Source organism: Montipora foliosa, chromosome 3 (assembly GCF_036669935.1).
Source record: "Montipora foliosa isolate CH-2021 chromosome 3, ASM3666993v2, whole genome shotgun sequence".
NCBI classification, from domain to species: Eukaryota; Metazoa; Cnidaria; class Anthozoa; order Scleractinia; family Acroporidae; genus Montipora; species Montipora foliosa.
In genome coordinates, this window is record NC_090871.1 from 45156081 (window position 1) to 45175490 (window position 19410).

A 19410-nucleotide genomic window follows, 5' to 3' on the forward strand; every position below is an offset into this window, starting at 1 on the left:
TCCGATCCGATCCGATCCGATCCGATCCGATCCGATCCGGTCCGGTCCGGTCCGGTCCGGTCCGGTCCGATCCGATCCGATCCGATCCGGGTTTTGCCAACGGCCAATAAATGACATGTTTAAGAAACAACAGGAAACTGATCAAAGTAAAACAATAATATTATTATCACTTGGTCATTTTCATGCACAGATGTCACTTAAGATACTTCAAAATAAACATGGAAATCTGTGCCCCATTTGTAAAAATCCCTTTATAAAAAAAACTAAACAACTTAACTGACTCCCTTAATAAGAGGTTTTGTCGAACAATGCAGATAAAAATAGTTGCTCACATCTTGAAAGTAATGACAGTCAAAATGACAGCCAGCCAGATATCAACACTTTCCACAAGATTTCTTCAGGTGAGATGACTGGGACAACGAAATCAACAAAAATCTAGAGATCAATTAAATTTAATGATACCACAACCTGGTGTGTCCTGCAAAGCAACACAGAGCTGGAAAAGAAAGAGCATCACCATCTATCATTCAAACAATTGCTCTTGCTGTGGAGAACCAGGTCACAGAAAAATCCATGGCTCTCGTATCACATGTCAGAGATTAAAACTTCTGTTTTGTCAAAACCCTCGGCGTTTTTAGAGGAATTGCCCTTAGGCGAAAAACAGTAAACGAAAAATGTTATCAGTTTAAAATTTACAACTTTTAGGTCTTCAACGGTGTGACCGAAACACGAGCAAACATGGTTTGGCAAAGATAACTTCCATGGAAACGACATAAACAAATAAATATTTCATGCCTAAAATAAGCTTACCTGTTTTGACTTTCTCGTTGGAAACAACTCGGAACTACTGTTTAGTTTTTCTGTCGAGTCCATGTTGAGCGTGAGATCTTGATCATCAAAAGGTCCAATAGAACTTTTCCTTCACCGCCGAATAAACTCAAAAACAAAGAGCTTAAAAGCTCGAATCAAATGAATCAAATGTGTTCGAAGCGGAGCATGCACACTCATTTTGCCGCGGTGTCGGTAACCCATCGATGCGAGAAATTTTGGTTTTATAACCATGACGTCATCAACCGTCCGCTCGTCCGTACTTACATACGTACGTACGTGCACCCCTCCTTGTATGCCAATGTGACCAGTATCATGCTTATTTACAGGATACATCTTAGACATTGGACATCCATGTTTTGATCAATTGACACCTGTCAAAACGAGGTATCCGATGGCCAGTATCACGTGACCATATCGCGGGCTTAAGCTTAGAGCTCACTAAGGTTGACCGCCGACCAGGTACTGGTTTTCGATTGGATTGCAGGCTCAATCCTCGACGCGGCTACACGGACATGCTACATCAACTATAGTTCTTCCACAGTCAACGCTCTTTGTGTTCAGGTGGAAAACGCTTTGGAAAATGTTTTTTTCTGCATTTTTCGCTGGTTTCAATCCAGTTTGACATATCATGATAGCTGTGGTCCACACTAGCGGCTACACAGTTATTCAAGTCAAGCATCGGAGGGATATGAACTTAAACTGAGCTGAGTGTTTATTTTTAAAGTGCTTAGAGCTGCTTTTTTTTTCTCTGTATTGCAATTTTTGGCAAGCCGTTTGTAATTTTCAAAAAGTGGTTGAATCGGCTTTTCCTTTGTTTAGGAATGAAAATCGTATTATTATTATCAACTGGAATTAAATAACAATTATCTGTTCTCTTGTGGACATAAAGTAAATGTTGATTTGTTTGTTTTGCTCTAAAATGCCAGCGAACAAGTGCTTTTTAATCCGTTTGCCCAACTGGTTTCCGATGTGCTTCGACAGTGACAAGAAAATTTTGCCCTTGTGTTATAAACACGTAATTGAAATGAGGTCTCGCAAAATTAGGGGGACATTTCACTAGCTTGTGTTTTCAGAAGTTTGTTTATAGCACCTAAACGTTATTTCAGGACGTTCGCACTAATTGTTTGTGCGCAACTTTTACTGCGCAAATAACGCGACTGTTATAGGTCACACATTACTTCAAGCATTAATTAAGATCTTATCACGATCTTATGGCGACAAAAACGCAGGGGAAAAATTTCCAGGTCGCCTTAAGAATGGCAAATTTATTTCAAATTCATCATCAAACGTTAAAGAGAAAGGACCGGGAGGCTGAAAAAGGTCGCTAATCGAGTAGTGGTTGAAAGTTTTGAAATTTGAGGAAGGGTTAGTTTTAGTCAGCGTCGTTGTTTAACCAGCTTGGCTTTTTAAAATGTTTTTGTTACGTTACGAACTTCTTAGTTCAAAGTGAATGTATGTTTTTGAAGTTCTCTTCCTTTCCTTTCATGAAAATAGAGCACTTGAATAGTGCGGACCTATGAGGAAATAGCCAGAGATTATATTTCACAAAAACCACACTACAGATGAGAAAACGGCAATGGAGAGATATGATACAAAGTACTAACCAAATAAAGATAACGCCTGCTTGAAACTCCGTTGCTATGCTCAAGAATTTGTTTTTTTACAAAAACTTTTCATCGATCGATCCTGTCTTGTGTTACAGTCTTTCCGTAACATGTCACGCAAAATCGTGACAAACTAAAATTTCCAACAGCTTCGCAACATAAGATCAATTTTACTCATTTAGATCATCGGTGACCTCTACTTTTTAAGACAGGAATCACTTGTTCTTTTTACAATCTAAAAAATATGATGAAATGAAAAAAAAAATCACAATGTCAGAAGTTATCTTTTTAAAAGTTTTCTTTCCTTGTGCCCTGAGTTCCAGAAGTAAAGTGGTGCATTTATATAGCGCCCTTATCACTAACATCTCAAAGGCGCTTTACATTGATCAATTTACCCCCAGCGGACTGGAAGCATATATATGCGCAAATAGCAGCCGCTTCTAAGCAGTCCATGCATGCTGGTACTCATTTTACCGACCTCGGAAGGATGGAAAGCTGAGTGAACTTTAGCGGGAAAGAAGGTCGCCAAATATTCCAGTCTCGCCAGAACAGGGAATGGAACCCCGGACCTTAGGGTTGGAAGGCAGAGATCTTACCACTGCGCCAACAAACGGTAGCGCTTGCGAAAACGCTCGCTAAGGTTCAACTCTGCTGTTTACGACAACCCCAGCGGCATGTACTTATCTAAAATTTCTATGCACAGAAACCTTCACTCTAAGATATTATTTTAATGTTTTTCGACGGATGGGTAGATGTGGCTACATCCCGTTATGATGACCTATCTATCGAAATAAGGGCATTTTTCCCTTGCCTTTTTCTCCGAAGCAAAGTCGGTGACCCCCCATTTTTTTCATTTTTGGAATAAGTAATTTATGACCTAACTTCGGGCGAGAAATGAAACAAATTTCAATGTGGCAAGATTTTCGCGCGAACGTCCTTAAGCGTTGGAGCGGATCTTGTTTGAATTTCGTCCTTTCTTGGTTGCATTACCGTATTTTGCCGATTCTTGTTCCAAGCCAACCTGGCGTGTTTCAGTGAAATATATCAAAATGTGAATGATCTCGTTTTCAGAAATAACGTGGAATAAAGTATATCAGTAAAACTCTTTTTTGACCTTAAACCGACAAAGTTTTTCATGGTTTCTAATTTTAGCGTGACTTCTATTCGCTTGCTATTGACAGTTGACTCTGAAATGTCTTTTTTCCTTTTCCATTCGCTCGCTTAGGGTGTGTGCTTGTTTTCTTTTAAAACTCATGCGGTTCGAGAAAAATTCAATACCAAACTTGTAAATTCCAAAGTAAATTTCACTCGAAAAACCGATATCGTACTCATGGCTTTGTGATTGATGCGATATCGGTTTTTAGCGTAAAATGTACTGTGGAATTCACTAGTTACGCAATGAATTTTTCTATAGAAGAAAGCAAAGAAAATGATATAATAATTAAAGCAGCAATCTGAAACATCAAAACGCGGACAATTCGAAACCTTTTATTTTCACAAACCGTACAGGCAGTGAGAATAAATAACCAGGGAGCTCCGCTTTTAGGCTTGGCTAAATCAATATGTTAGCTTATGCATGGTGTTGTTTTCAATATGAAGTTCAAGAATGAAATCACCACCTGTTATGTTATGTCCACGCGTTTGAAATATGAAAGGCGTTTTTGGAAGTTTTGAAAGAATGAAGGCTTATTCTCGTTTGGAGCATAAATATTAGTAAGGGCCAAAAATTGATTTTCTTCAGTTTTTGTTGAGAACCACTGTACGTATTAACTCGAGCTTCGTGTTGGTCCGCAATCCCTACTATACAAGAAATTGTAGATCTTCAAGTTTTTATTAAAACGTTTTTTAGAAAACGTGTTGTTTCAAACTGTAATAAAAGCATTGCCGTCAATGCCACCTCCTCGATGATATTTGGACGAAGTCACATCAACAAACACTTTTTCACTTCCATTTTCGTTCCATCAACCATTTCTTATACATGCTCCCCAAAAAGGATTAGCTTAAATTTTGAGGGCAACTTGTCATTCCTCTCAAAGTTAATTTTTCTTGATTTTCTTAAATTTATTAAAAAAGAACAAACACACACAAAACCAATTTGTTTTCCAAGATGTGTTTTAAAACCACAAGTTTTATGTTAGTATGTTTTGAATGGTCAAAAAGGCAGGCGGACCAACGCGAAACAGAACTTTTTAATCGCCCTTCAAAACGTGAGTGAGTAAGTGAAAAACGCAATTTTCAGATACAATAAAAAATTCGTGCGAAGATCTCTTGCAAAAGCAACCAAAAATCGTCCAAAACCAAAAATATAACACAGGATTAACCTGGCTTGATTGTGGAAGTGTGACTAGTTTAATTATCTGATTAATAGACGCTCCGGGGTTGCGGGATGAAATTGGTGTCTCCTGGTTGAATGACTACTTCGTAAATAATTGTATGAATTATTATGTTTTTATGTGTCAACTGTGACATATATTTCATTTCCGACGTGCAAACCAGAGGCTGCGAATCCGACAGGAAAATTTGCTCCTTTCCAGTGAAAAGTCGTCCATGTGAGGTATGCGTACTGTAGCATTTCCATTAATGGTAGAGAAAACACATGAAAAGCAATTTTCCCAATTTGCCGAGTCAGTTGATTTCTCTTAAATGGATCGTAAAGAACGACTTTAAAATTTCTGAATCACATATTTTGAGTTTGTTACGTTAAGTTATTTGAAATATGTTAGGTCTTCAGTAAACATGGGTAACTAGATAGTAAGCCGGAAAATTAACAGTTTACCGAAAGCCTATACAAAAACACCTACAAACTCGTTACATTTCATCGCGACAAAAAGTAAAGTCGGCGTTAGCCAGAAGCCCAAAACCAGAGACAATTTTCTGATTTATGGCATAGTTAATATTACAGGGTCAAAATGAACTGTTCCAGGTTAAAGTGCGTGCAATTTACCGATTTCCTGTTTCTTTAAGGAAAAATTTATACATTGGAATCTAGACGACCTTTTCTGCAACGCTAGCAACCTTTCACAAATATGATGCAATGAATGCCACTAAGAAACGGTTTTGAAACCAAGAGAGACATTCAATAAAATTATGCTATTATTCTTAGGATATGTCATGAAACCATTGAACTTAACTGATCCGAGACAAAAGGGTTGAAGGCAGATGTTACAGGTTTTTCCCGCCTTTGAATTAATCTTAGTTTTCAATCAATAATTAAAAACTATTCACCGGAGTGGAAATGGCTAGTGGTGGATAGCAGCGAGGTAAATATTCACCACTACCCACCGGCACTGACAAGGACGCAAATTTCGCGCGGATTGCTGGGAGGTGAAGAGCAAAGAATATTCGGAGTCTGAGTAGCTAATCAGCGCACGCAATCAACGCTATCCACTGTTGTAGTTCATACTAACGTTAATTAGTATCACCCAATTAGTGGACTAATGCAAATGCTGCATTTTAATTGGCTACGCTACTACAGGACTATTAGTAATAGTCCGCGAGTAGCGAAAAGCGTGACGCTTTGTTTTGTTTAATTCCCAATTTATTTAACTTCCATTTGCTAACTTTATTATTGCTTTTTCTGTCCGACTAGTCGGGTGATACCAAAACAATTAGACACTTCGCCCTCAAGGGCCACGGGTCAATAGCCCATGAGGCGATTGACCCGTAGCCCTTTCAGTCTATGGGTCTTATTGTTAATTAGTATATGAACGCGCGCGCTGATTGGCTACTCAAACTCCGGATATCCTTTGTTAGTATATACCAAAGCAGTGGATAGCAATGAACGCGGTCGCTGATTGGCTCGTCAAACTCCGAATATCCTGTGCTATTTACCTCCGAGCAACTCGGGCAAAAATTGCGTCCCGATTTGCATCCGTGTCGGTGGCTAGAGTTGGATATTTACCTCGCCGCTTCGCGTCTCGGTAAATATCCACCGCCAGCCACCTCCACTTCGGTGAATAGTTGTTAACTGTTCACCCCCGAGCAATTCGCGCCCGAAAATGTTGTAATCTTTGCAGGAATAAATCAGTTAAAATCGTCTTTTTGTGCTATATTATGTCACTGTTTCATTGTATACTAAAACAACTATTCACCTCAGTGTCGGTGGCCACCTCCACTTCGGTGAATAGCGTTAATTATCGTGGCCGAAGCTAGGCAAGAGCGTATTGAGAAAAGTAATCAGGCACGCGACAGACAAAACTTGGGCAGGCAGTAGTCATTGGTAAAATTAATGTTGGTCTCAAATTTTTAACTAACTTCCTTTACCACTTCAAATTATTCCTTGCCTCCCTCCAATTCTGTACCACTGCTATAAGGCAATGAAGATGCTAATTTACAGCGTACAAAACAACGTTTGGTACAGTGGAAACAATTTCGACATGACCTTGGTATTCTCATTCCTTTGCAGTTCCCAGCTGTCACGTTTAGTTGAAATGCAGGGCGAGTTTAATACGTATTGAAGTGCATTCAAGAATGGAAACCACCGGTCATCTTGCACTTTTAATATTTGCGATGTGCAATTTTTGGAGTAAGCAGTCAATGATTTTTCTTTATATATTTTGAATGAATTGATTTAACGGTACTAAAGGTCAGTTCGATTGGTCAATCTTGGGATGGCTATTTGAGTTCCTGAAAAGAATTTATTTAAATTAAAGGCCGGATTAGTCTAAAGCATAAAATCAGTATTAGGTACTTTAAACAGTTTGTTATTCATATGCTTGAAGAGAAACAAACATTTAGAGGAGGCCAATTTGGGGGCAATAATTTCTTGTTATTAGTTTCTTTCCTAGTCGAACGGGCCGTCGCCCTTTTCTCCTTTCCAGGCAACCGTTTGGCTCAAGCAAGCAAGCAAAATGTCAGTTAGTACAAGCCAGTTACATTAAACAAATTAAACTGTTCTTGTCTGCCATATAATAAACATGTTTTTAACCGAGCTTAGTCAGTCTGTATGAGAGAATCTAAGCTAGACCTGGGTCTTGTATACAGACCTCACTGCGTTCGGTCTGTACTCACGACCTATATATTCCTTCTTCCAAAATACCCAAAAGTAATCAAAGCGCTGCTTACTGTATACCCGAAATTAGTAACTAGCAAAGCAATCACTTAATTGGTCAAATCTGCTTTTACCTTTTAGAGGGTAATTTTTCTTTTTTGCAGTGCATTACAACACTTAGAACTTTTTTAAAAAAAATATTATTTCATTTAAAAAGAACTACAGCCGCAACAACTACAGATACAAATACATACAAAAGAAAAAACAAAGAGTACTGAGTACAAACTAACAAAATGAAAAAAAAAAAGGAAGAGTTACGGCCGAGAGAGGAGCAAACTTTAGTGACGAGCACATTTTTCCATGTTCCATTTGCAATAGCACCCTTTTTGGAGTTCTAGAATGTTGGGTTTAAGGTGCCCACAAGTATCACGGCAAAAGTTTAAAGTCAATACTGCACAATTAAAAGAACTACGTCGACATTTATTTTTTAATATGTACTACTTAAGTTTTAGGCAAGCACTTTTATTTTTAAATCGAAAAAGATAGGATTTGGTAAGCGTGACAAAAAAATTGTCAACGCTGCGGCAAATTTTTGAGAACACCACGGCAACAATTTAAAAAGGCCACGGCAAAAGTTTGTCGACATTACAGCAAAAGTTTGTCAACACCACGGCAAACATTTGTTGACACCACGGAAAAACTTACTTTCTCGCGGCAAAACTTACTTTTCCAAGGCAAAGCGTATTGTTCCACGTCAAACTTTCTTTTCTAAGGGTTTGCCTACAATCCGGAATCCGGAACACAGTGAAAGGGGTAGAAAGGCTAAAATTACCACCGAAAGCAATAAACTCAACGATGGAGACATTCGCTTAGTAAGGTGCTGCTAAATTCGACGATAAATAAAGTTGATAAAGCATCTTGTTTGTTTGTATGTATGGTTTTAGTTACAATATTTCGTCAAGAGAACTCTTGATTTCGCCCATTCAAAATTCGCAGTGGAGAGAAGCAAGGCTACGTGTAGGCACCCACCCTTTTTGGTATTTTCTTTTCTGTCCTCCTCTAACACGCCTTCCAGTTCTGCACTGAGGGCGGCCTCCTCCACCATACACGCCCCGACAGAAAGCTTCTGAACTTGACTCGTCTCCGCGCTAAGACCAAAGTGAAGACAGTGCTGTTAAGAGAGATACTCTGTGCCGACGACGCTGCCTTTGTAAGTCATACAGAGAGCGGACAACAAGCGATCATAGACAGCTTCGCGACTGCCTGCCAGGACTTATGCCTTACCATCATCAAGAAGACTAAGGCACTGACAATGGGGACCCATACTGAGCCGACCATCCTGATCAGCAACCAAGCACTCAACTCTGTGGGCGCCCTCAAGTACCTCGGCTCAACAACCACCTCCAATCTCTCCCTGAATAGTGACTTGAATACTCTGTATGCGTCCTCAGCATCCTGTTGTATGGGAGAGAGACATGGCCTACATACACGAGACAAGAAGCTAGACTGAACACACTCCACTTCAGATTCTTGAGATCACCTGGAAGGATAAAATCACCAACCAGGAAGTACTTGAAAGTGCAGAACTGCCAGCTATCCTGTACCTCCTTTAAGAGCGTAGACTACGTTGTTGGCTAGGCCATGGGCCCCGAGCGCCTTCCAAAAGACCTACTCTATAGCTATGGACAGCTGGATCAAGGCAACCGATAGAGAGGGTGGCCGCTTCTTCGCTACAAACACGTCTGCAAACGAGACATGAAGGCAGCCAAATCAATGTCGGCAACTCGGAATCGCTGGCTGACGACCGTATTAAGTCGAGAGTAGCCGTAAAAGACGGGCCGCAAACGGGCAGAGGTAGAGAGGATGAGGACCTGGGTGGAGAGAGACAGAAGAAGAAGGTTTCCAAGCATCGGAAGCGATAATTTACGCAGTGTTCACACTACCACAGCCCTTGCAGCTCCAGAATTGGTCTTCGCAGTCACGTGCCTAATGCCTATACCAATGATCCATTGCATGCAAGGCAGAAGGAGGCCATGATATACGTAAAGTGGGACCAACGAGACTCTCTCTGGCTGCATTTTTATACAGTCGCGGATCCAGACCTGCCCCCAGTTGTTCAAACGATGGATAGCGCTATCCACCGGATAAATCACTATCCAGTGAATAAACACTAGCAAAACCAATTGATTTATCCAGTGGATAGTGATTTATCCAGCGGATAGCGCTATCCATCGTTTGAACAACTGGGGACTGGAGGTAAGGTGGGGGCCCGCTCTCAAACATTTTGTGTTTGCCCTTTCACAGTTTTGGTGCTTTATGGTGTTTTGGTGGCTTTGGTCCAAAAATAAGGTGGGGGCTCTCTGGATCCATCACTGGTATATGCGTATAATTCGTCATTTTTCTAGGTGGAATAGTCACACTTTAAAACAGGGAAAAAGGAGTTTCTTCAGGCTGTTTCGCTCCGAGTCAGCAGCTGAAATTAAGTTCCAATGGTTTCTCCATTGGCATAGGTCAATTTAATCGTTCTCTCAATTTGTACCATGTTATTGTGATAGGTCCCTTAACTACCTCAGGCATAAGAAAAGGGAAAACGTAGTGGCTTTTAGTCAGGTCGAACACAGTAACAGCGCGGAAGAGCTAGTATGCATGCAAAGAAAAGGTTAAATTTAGTCCATGTTTTAGGGCAAAGATATGCATCTTGTTTAGATAACTCAGTTTTGACCTTGGTCAAATTACCATAATGAAGTCAATTGCAAGCACGACTGGGATGTTGTTGACATTATTGTTTTATAAGAATTGAATTCATGTCCAACAATCTTCTTCTTAGAGTTGGCTTCTTTAATGAAATAAAATTGGTATGCCAGATAATTTCTTTTTACATGGCTTCCACGAAGATCCGCGTGCACCACTATTTAAGACAGGCCCAGGGTCTTCTATTTAACCAATGACAACTGACAAGGGCTGTATTTCCAATCGACTGCCAAAAAGAAACAATAAGAAGTATTTTGTGATCATGAACAGTGAATTCTTGTGAACTTGAGGCGAAAGCGTTCTCTGAGCTTACAGCGGTTATCAGTCACAGGCGCCCCTCAACGATTCTGTTTTCATTTTTCGAAACTAAATTGATTGATTGACGTCCACCCAAATTCAGTTTCGAAAAATGAAAACAAAAAAAAAAAAAAAAAAAAAAAAAAAGTCGTTGAGGGGCACGTGTGAATGGTAACCGCTGTAAGTACTTGGGAAGCAATTGTTTTGATTTGAAATAAAGTGAAAATTGTTTTAGATATTAGCTATTTTCCTGTATGTTTTTAGAAAGGGGGCTCTGAGGCGAAAAATTTTCATTTCCGTGTGGTAAAATGCATTTCCATAATTATTGTACGTATGTAAGGATGTGTTCGATCGGCCTTATTCCGGAATAGGAATACATAGATTTGAAGGCAGAAATCCTTCGCTTTTACAGAGATTCACATGAAAATTGTCAAACACCTACTAAACTGAAATTTTAACCATATCTTCAACATCCTAGTTGCTTAAAAACTACGCCAAACATACTATTTCAAATCATCACTGCACCTACTTTTATTCCGTAATAGGGTCAATCGAACACGCCCTGAAGAGATCAAAAAACGAGTGTAATCAAGAAAATCGAGCGCCCAAAGACAATTGCTATAATATTTGATGTCAAAACATTATCACCCCACCATTATCACGGCGGAAGTGGAAGGGAAATTTAAGCGGAAAGGGACAGGTTTCGTTCCAATCCCAATACTCCGTCAAAGACACAAAATGGCGGAAAGAGATGCACATGAAGCCGAGGAGGTGATTCGCGATTACTTCAGCAAAGGATTTACCTATAACGACATACTTGCACTGTAAGATAAATACCATGGCATTCGAATGAGTATAGCTAAATTGAAAAGGCGCATGAAAGTGTTATGGTTGTATGTGACGCGATAAAACAACTGGCCCCATAACAATTTGCAACCTACGGGTGGATGTCCTCAGAAACTTATTACTGACCTCGGGACTGAGAATGGATTAATGGCCTCGATACACAGTTTTTTCCGGGATGATTTAAGTAGTCATCGTTATGTGCCATCTCTCCGGAGGCGTGGTGTTCCTACTTCAGAGGAAGCAGAAGGAACTGGTGGATAAATTTCTTTAAGGACCTAGAAGAGCAAGGCATGTTTAATCCAGCAAGTGAACGAGGGCGTGAGTGTTTGTGGTTCTTTTTTGCACCATTACTGCAGCAGGATCTTGAACACCTTCAAGGGCATTGGAACACCCATTATATTCGAAAGTCAAGATATGATACCATCCCTGGACAACCTGATTCCTTGTACTATTTACCAGAGAATCATGGTGGGACCCCTAACCTGATAGCACGTGTTCCTGCCAACCAAATGGAATATTCCAGCGTGCAGTTGGTAGAGAGAGTTGTAAGAAATGAATATCAGGAGTATTTCCAGTACGTTCTCACTACTTGTGACTTGCAGATGTCAAGGAACTGGAGAGACGGTATAGAGTTGTACATATAGTTTACGTGATAGAAAGTGCGGCGTACGGGGTTTTATTCACGAGTTGTTTGTGTCAAAAACCGCGAACGAGCAAGGTACGAGCGAGTGAGGGTTTTTGACACGAACAACGAGTGAATACAATCCCGTACAAAGCACTTTCTATGCCGTGAGCTGTTTATGACACATAAGACGAGGATTTTTATTGAAATAGTTTTCTGAACGCAAATTAGAAACAAAAACTCAATAACAATAGAACCAAATGCAAATTAAATTTAATTCAATAACAAAGTAGGATTTGCACGAGATGCACGAGATGCACGAATGATTGGCTTTGAGAAGCCTTTACGCTATATATATATATCGTTGACTGGTTATACCGTACGCCACTCAGACTGGCTTTATAGGATTTTTTCACATGTGAAAATGAAGCGTATAGATTTGTACAAATGAACTTTATAGATTAAAATTCTCATGCTATGTGTAATAAAACACATTATTGGACTGTTGATTGAATGACACCCAAATGATTTCCTCTCGAAATAATGGCATGTTTGATTACCTGGTTCTTAAGGAATCGACATTACTTTTGATATCAAGCATGTCATCAAAAACCCTCAATGAATCATCTGTTTAACAAGTTTTGTTGAGTTCAAAATATTTTCATGTTAAGAAAAGGATACGTTGAAACGACAAACAGGAACAGTCTTCACAACAGGAACCATAACCTTAGCTAAGAACACAACCTTAAAGAGGTAACAGGGTGAGAGTTCTCTATGAAAATTTAAAGTCTCATCCTGCTCTATTTGCTCACTAGCTGAAGGCGACACATCTTCAAAAAAACTACATTCATCCTCAGTTGTACTGGCACACTCCTGTAGATACTTTTCATAGGTAGAAAAGTGATCAGTGTCACACAAGTAGAAAACTAATCGTTTGAATTCTTTTCCCACTTCTGTTTTATACTGCTTCAATAAAAAAAATTCCTTTGTTTGGCCTGGTAAAAGAAACAAAACATTACAGAAGAAACATTTGAGACTGAAGGACAAAGGGAGAACCTCGCTGCAACAGAAGCCCGTGGGGTACTTTCTTTTAAGGTCAATACAACAAATACTGGCGTGTACAGACTGTACTTTACCTACTCTTTTGCTTTCTATATTATTAACAGAGTTTTTAATGTGATCATGTGATAGACACTACCTGTTTCACTACAGTATTACTTAAGCAAAGAGGACTTTTTTCCCTGTTCACATGGCCTCATCTAAACACGAGGGGAGTTGGGAGAATTCGAGACAGATATACAAACTCAAGACGCCGCTCGAAGGTTTGCATAACTGTCGAAAATTCTCCCAACTTCCCAAGTGTTAAGATGAGGCGATGTAAACATGAAAAAAGTCCTCTATTGCTTTTTAAAATATTTTTCAAAAAAAAAAAAAAATCGACAAATGAAGGAAAAAGTGCTTTCCTAAAACTGAAGCAGTATATTTTTTAATTGTGCAGTATTGACTTCAAACTTTTGCCGTGATACTTGTGGGCAACCTTATGGGTTTCCTTTCAAAGCATCTGCAGTTATAAATATATTCCTTTAAACAGAGAAGAAATAGGGATAGTCTACGTTTTAGGGGGGCCAGTAGATAACTGGCGGGTGTAACATACAGTTCAGAAATGCATGCTCAATTGAGTCAGCGGAAAGACAAAATATACAGCTTGCGTCGCTAACGAATGCGAACTTTTTAAGTTCTTTGTTGGATAAGACTATTCTATGTAACAGTTTAAACGAAAACTACCTCAATTCATTGTTTTTAGATGATCGGTAAATAAAAGAGATTATGAATTTCGTCTGCCAATTTTCAAACGGAAATTTCTCTCTCCATTTCCTGACACCTTTTGGTTTGATAACACAGCTATCATTAAAGAGGTTACAGTAAAGTTTGCAACACATACTGGTTACGTCTAGGGCTGATATTGGTTGATTCTAGTGAGTCGAATGAGGGACTTGCATAGGTTAATTTTAGCTTTCTGTTTTAAATCGGGTGGAATAGCAGCAATAACCTGAAAGTAGTGTAGATAATTTATCTTGATCCTGAATTTACTTTGGAATCCGTCGACTGTGAAGACGTTTCCATGGGGGTTCAAAATATCTTTAATAAAAACATATTCCACCTGCAAACCACGATTTCCGAAATAAAGAATGGTCATTGATAGTTACTGCTTTATTATTCCAAAGTATGCATTCACCATAAGGGAAGTAAGGGAGGATGTCCTGGAAGTATTCTAGAAGTTAATTCCCTGTAGAGGACAGGTAAACGCTTGTTAACAAGATCCACTTATAGTTACATCTTAATAGGAAGGTAAGCCTCCGTAATCTGAAAGGTAGTAATTTGGGATTGCTTTCCACGTGTCTTCCGTATCGCTTAGTATCCTACTGATCCAAGCCAGGCCTAAAGACTTGATCATAATTGAAAAATCAACAGATTTGATTCCCACTTTTTCAAAGGATTGTTTCATGACTTGCCTCTTAATCTTATCTTTCTTATTGTTCCACAAGAAGGAAAATAGCTGTGCTTGGACTGTTCTGGTAACATTGCCAGGGACTGAAAGCATAGAAACTACGTGTATTAATTGCAAAACGCCAAGAGTTTTAGCTAATACTGCAAAGTGTAAGGTCTCTTGATAGCCATAAATCTAATTTCGTTTTCATTTTTCGGATTCCCTGGTGAGGAAGTTAGATTCCAAATTTTTTTCCCATGTTGTAAGATAAAAGGGTTCCTAGAACTTTTAATTGGGTCAGCTGAACTCTTGAATTCCAATATCTTGGATTTTTTATTTTTCTCGGATCCCGACCACATCGCTTTTTTTTGTTTATTCTTAGTCCTGAGAGGCTCCCGAATTTTTTCAAGAATAAGGAGACTAGACTTCAATGTTTGCGTGTTGCTACTTATGATAGTTGTGTCATCTGCAAATTGTAAAATGTTAACTACCTGGTTGTTAGGTAAGAGTATGCCTACGCAGGCACGAGGTCAAGATTCTCCCATACAGACTGACTAAGCTCGGTTAATCAGAGCTAAGTGTTGTATTGCACTGCAAAATAAAAATAAAAATAAAAGTTACCTGCTAAAAAGGTAAGATCAATTAAGACCAATTAAGGGATTGCTTTACTAATTATCAATTTCAGGTATACAGTATACACGCTTTGATTACTTTTAGGTATATTAGAAGGCAGTTTCGGTATTTTGGGGTATTCTGGAGACTTTTTCCCGGGTATGCTTCCCGGGTATGCTTGTATACGCAGGGCCGGAAAAAGCCGTACGGCACATACTACTCAGCGCGATGCAATTTTAGAGGATTTCGTCGCTTTTTTAACATTCAAGTTATTTAAAGTAAATGCAAACAACCTATTAGATAAATTTTCTGTGCAAATTTTTGTTACTTGTTTTGTCCACACTTCATATACTGAGTGCTCATGAATAGTGTAAAGAGCCCATATGATAAAATGCTTATTGAATGAGTTTAGGTTGGGCCGGACAGGAAAATACATCATGACCTCGGGCCAAATATTTTCCCGTCCGGCCTTTCCACTCAGTCAATAACTTCATATTCTCAAACATGCTGCTTTGCTTATACTGGATTTCCTCATAGTGATATAGCTTTCCAGCCGGTGCTCTTTATTGTGAACATCACAGATTATTTTATTGGTGGTTTGTATCTGACGTCACGGCGGCCATGTTGGTGTAAATAACAATGCAGTAAAATGTGTTTTGGGAATTTGACTCTATTATTTTGCAAAGCTTGTCGGGCCTACACCGCGGAAAAATGAGTGCGCAGGCTTGAGCCACGCGCGAGGGATTGGTACCAATCAATTCTGCCATAGAAACAGCGCGGCAAAATGGCGGCAATTTAAATTCTCTGTGTTTGTTTTCATTTTGCGATGATAAGGACAACACTACTTTGATATGGTTTAAACTTTGAAGAGAGCTTCCTGAAAGACTTATCTTCCGTGTGTCTTTTCAAACCAAAAAGCTATAGTTCAAACCAGGAGAATTTTACCTTGGATTCGACCGCTAGAGCAAAAGGACGAAGTTCGTAATGTTATTAGTCGCGATGGTCTCTGCGTTGGTAAACGTCTGGGCGGAAAACTGTGCACTGAGAAGGAAAACGCCGGGTAAACATCTTTGCAAGGGCAGAATGATAATTCCTTCTGCGAAGATGGCTTATGTTGCTTCTGTTGAACGAGGAAATCGTCTGTTTGTTTCATTGGAATCATTTGAAAGTGAGAAATAAGCTCAAGTTCTTTTCATGCCCGCATCCCACTTATTCGGCAACTTGGATAAGTCACTTACCTGCCCTCCATTCTCATATTTTACAAGACTAGTTACTTTTACAAGAGCGAGGCAATAAAATAAAGAAAATAAGTCTTAATTTTAAGAGAGGATCGCAAAAAAGTTTTGAAACTAAGTATAAATTTGACTCCAATGCTACTTGATGTTTCCCTTTTACTTGGAGTTTGGTAGTGGTCCATCGTTGAAAGCATTTTTTCACCATTTTTCCCGCAGCTGGCTGGTAACATCCAGCTTCGTCGATCACCTTGTAGAGCCTTGCTGAGATGAGGGTGGGGAGACATGAGAATCATGATAATGAAACATAGAAAACATTCACCTGCATGTGTTTGGAAAATGCTGATTTCACTTTTGCATGCATTGCACCAGCAAAAATCCAGCCTAAATTTTGCACTGTGTGTAAAGATACTGAGAGAGGAATGTAAACATACATCCAGCAAGACTAGAGGCATTCTGCTTCATACTCTAACATTTTATTATGCACAACTGATCCAGTTTCACTACCCAATGATAGACCCACAATGGCTCTATCTGGACCCACAATGACTCTATCTGATTCCTTTCCAACAACAATAACCACAACAACTACTATGGTATGTGTTACCACAAAACACAATATGCAGTAACTCAAATATCTCTCTAATTTTATTGTTGTAAGTGCGGTATATTCACTATTAAGACTATTACAAGTAGGAGCATTCTCAGAAGTTAATATCCAAACCCATGCTCAGCAAGAGAAAGACTAGAATAACATACAGCTGTATTAATGAAAGTAAGACAGTTTACTTGAATAAAATAACCAAATTATATTTGCTTGGCCAAACATTGACTTAGAAGGTGTGGCAAGTAAATAATTATCGTCCCTTTTCTAGACAATTTTGAAGAGCTGTTTGGAAACCATCTTGTATTAATCACTGACATGCTCACATTTGTGATGTTTAATTTGCAGTAATACTGTTGTCATCATGCAGGATCTCATGCAGGAAAAAATGAGAGATGAATAACAACCCTGGCTTTTTTCATCACAAAACCAATAAAATATTCAACGCTGAAATCCTCATCACAATCTCTAAAAACAATCTGGAATGTTGCTTGCTATGCATGGTTTGACGAGATCAGCACACACACCAGGAAGAGTTTTAGACTAAAGCACTGGAATAAGAATAAATGATATGTTTAAGAAACAACAGGAAACTGATCAAAGTAAAACAATAATATTATTATCAGTTGGTCATTTTCATGCACAGATGTCACTTAAGATACTTGAAAAAACATGGAAATCTGTGCCCTATTTGTAAAGATCCCTTTATAAAAAAAACTAAACAACTTAACTGACTCCCTTAAAAGGAGGTTTTGTCAAACAATGCAGATAAAAACAGTTGCTCACATCTTGAAAGTAATGACAGTCAAACTGACAGCCAGCCAGATATCAACACTTTCCACAAGATTTCTTCAGGTCAGGTGACTGGGACAATGAAATCAACAGAAATCTAGAGATCAATTAAATTTAATCATACCACAACCTAGTATGTCCGGCAAAGCAACACAGAGCTGGGAAAGAAAGAGCATCACCATCTGCCATACAAACCATTGCTCTTGCTGTGGACAACCAGGTCACAGAAAAAACAATGGCTCTCGTATCACATGTCAGAGGTTAAAACTTCTGTTGTGTCAAAACCCTCAGCGTTTTTAGAGGAATTGCCCTTAAGCGAAAAACAGTAAAAGAAAAATGTTATCAGTTTAAAATTTACAACTTTTAGGTCTTCAACGGTGTGACCGGCGCGAAACACGAGCAAACATAGTTTGGCAAAGATAACTTCCATGGAAACGACATAAACAAATAAATATTTCATGCCTAAAATAAGCTCACCTCTTTTGACTTTCTCGTTGGAAACAACACGGAACTACTGTTTAGTTTTGTTGAGCGTGAGATCTTGATCATCAAAAGGTACAAAAGACTCAAAAAACAAAGATCTCAAAAGCTCGAATCAAATGTGTTCGAAGCAGAGCATGCGCACTCGTTTTGCCGCGGTGTCTGTCGAGCCATGTTATACACCAACAAGGCCGTCTCATCACGTGGATGCAAACCAAGAATTAAAATGAAGCCTGAATGAATGAGTGTATGTTTTGGCACATTTTTGTGAACAATTGAAAATTAAGTAGGAGCTACTTTCCTTTATATCATTAGTATAAAGATGGGAATCGTGTCAGAGACCTCATGATTGTCTTAATAAAGGAGGCAGCACATGTCATTTCCCTTGTTGCCATCTATCTAACACCTTTAACTTGCGAGAGCCTTATAGACGCGTAATTTACCTTTTTTGTACTTGTAAATCCACAGGGGTAAATTCTTCAGAACCATGCTTCTTCATGGTCAATGGCTCAAGTGGGATGATCAAATCCTCTTTCATACAAAATACGTGCAGCTGGCTTATCGCAGCCCCGCCTCGACACAACATCGTATTGAACTTTACAACTCTTAATATCGTGAATTATTATTCTTACTACGGGAACCCGCGGCCGAGTACGGTAAAAGTATATGATGGAAGGAACATGTCTCAAACGTTGCTTGGGCGCTTCACTTCAAGCAAGAGTCCTTTCACCTTACAATCTAGTGAACACTATATGTTCGTTGTTGCAACTGGCTCTTCAAGATTTACAGCCGTTTATACTTCTAGTGCAAGAAAAGGTAATTTACGAAACTATTCCTCGTTAACATCAGCAGTACACAGAGAACTTAACACGGTTTTGCCCTTAATTGAAAGGCTGTTCTGGCTTACGCGTGTAGAACCAAACACAAAATAATGCGTATATTTTATGCTGGGCATGACATGGCTCAGCAGACAAACACGCGTCTGCCTGCTGGGCTAACTAATTGATCGGAATATGAAATTATCAGATACCATAGTCAGATATGAGATACCCATTTCCAATAAAGGCGGTCAATCGCAAAGTGAAACTCTAAACCTGCTGTTAGAAATATTTAACGGGGAGGATATTAAATTAAATTATTTTTTATTACTTTCAGCAAACCAAAAAGTTTTTCAATCTAGGTTGTTTGATGGTAGGGTATTCCTTAATAGGATCTGTCTCATTGTGCTTACACCAATGGACTGAACGGTGGGTCCCTTGGA

General features: G+C 39.1%; 1 long non-coding RNA gene across 1 annotated transcript; it reads left to right on the forward strand.

Annotated features, from left to right (window-relative positions):
• The first annotated feature begins 4933 nt into the window (after positions 1 to 4933).
• Positions 4934 to 18721, forward strand: LOC137996359 (uncharacterized). Its single transcript, XR_011122302.1, has 3 exons — positions 4934 to 4989; positions 6841 to 6960; positions 18618 to 18721. It is a non-coding gene; the product is annotated as an uncharacterized lncRNA (long non-coding RNA).
• The last annotated feature ends 689 nt before the right edge of the window (positions 18722 to 19410 follow it).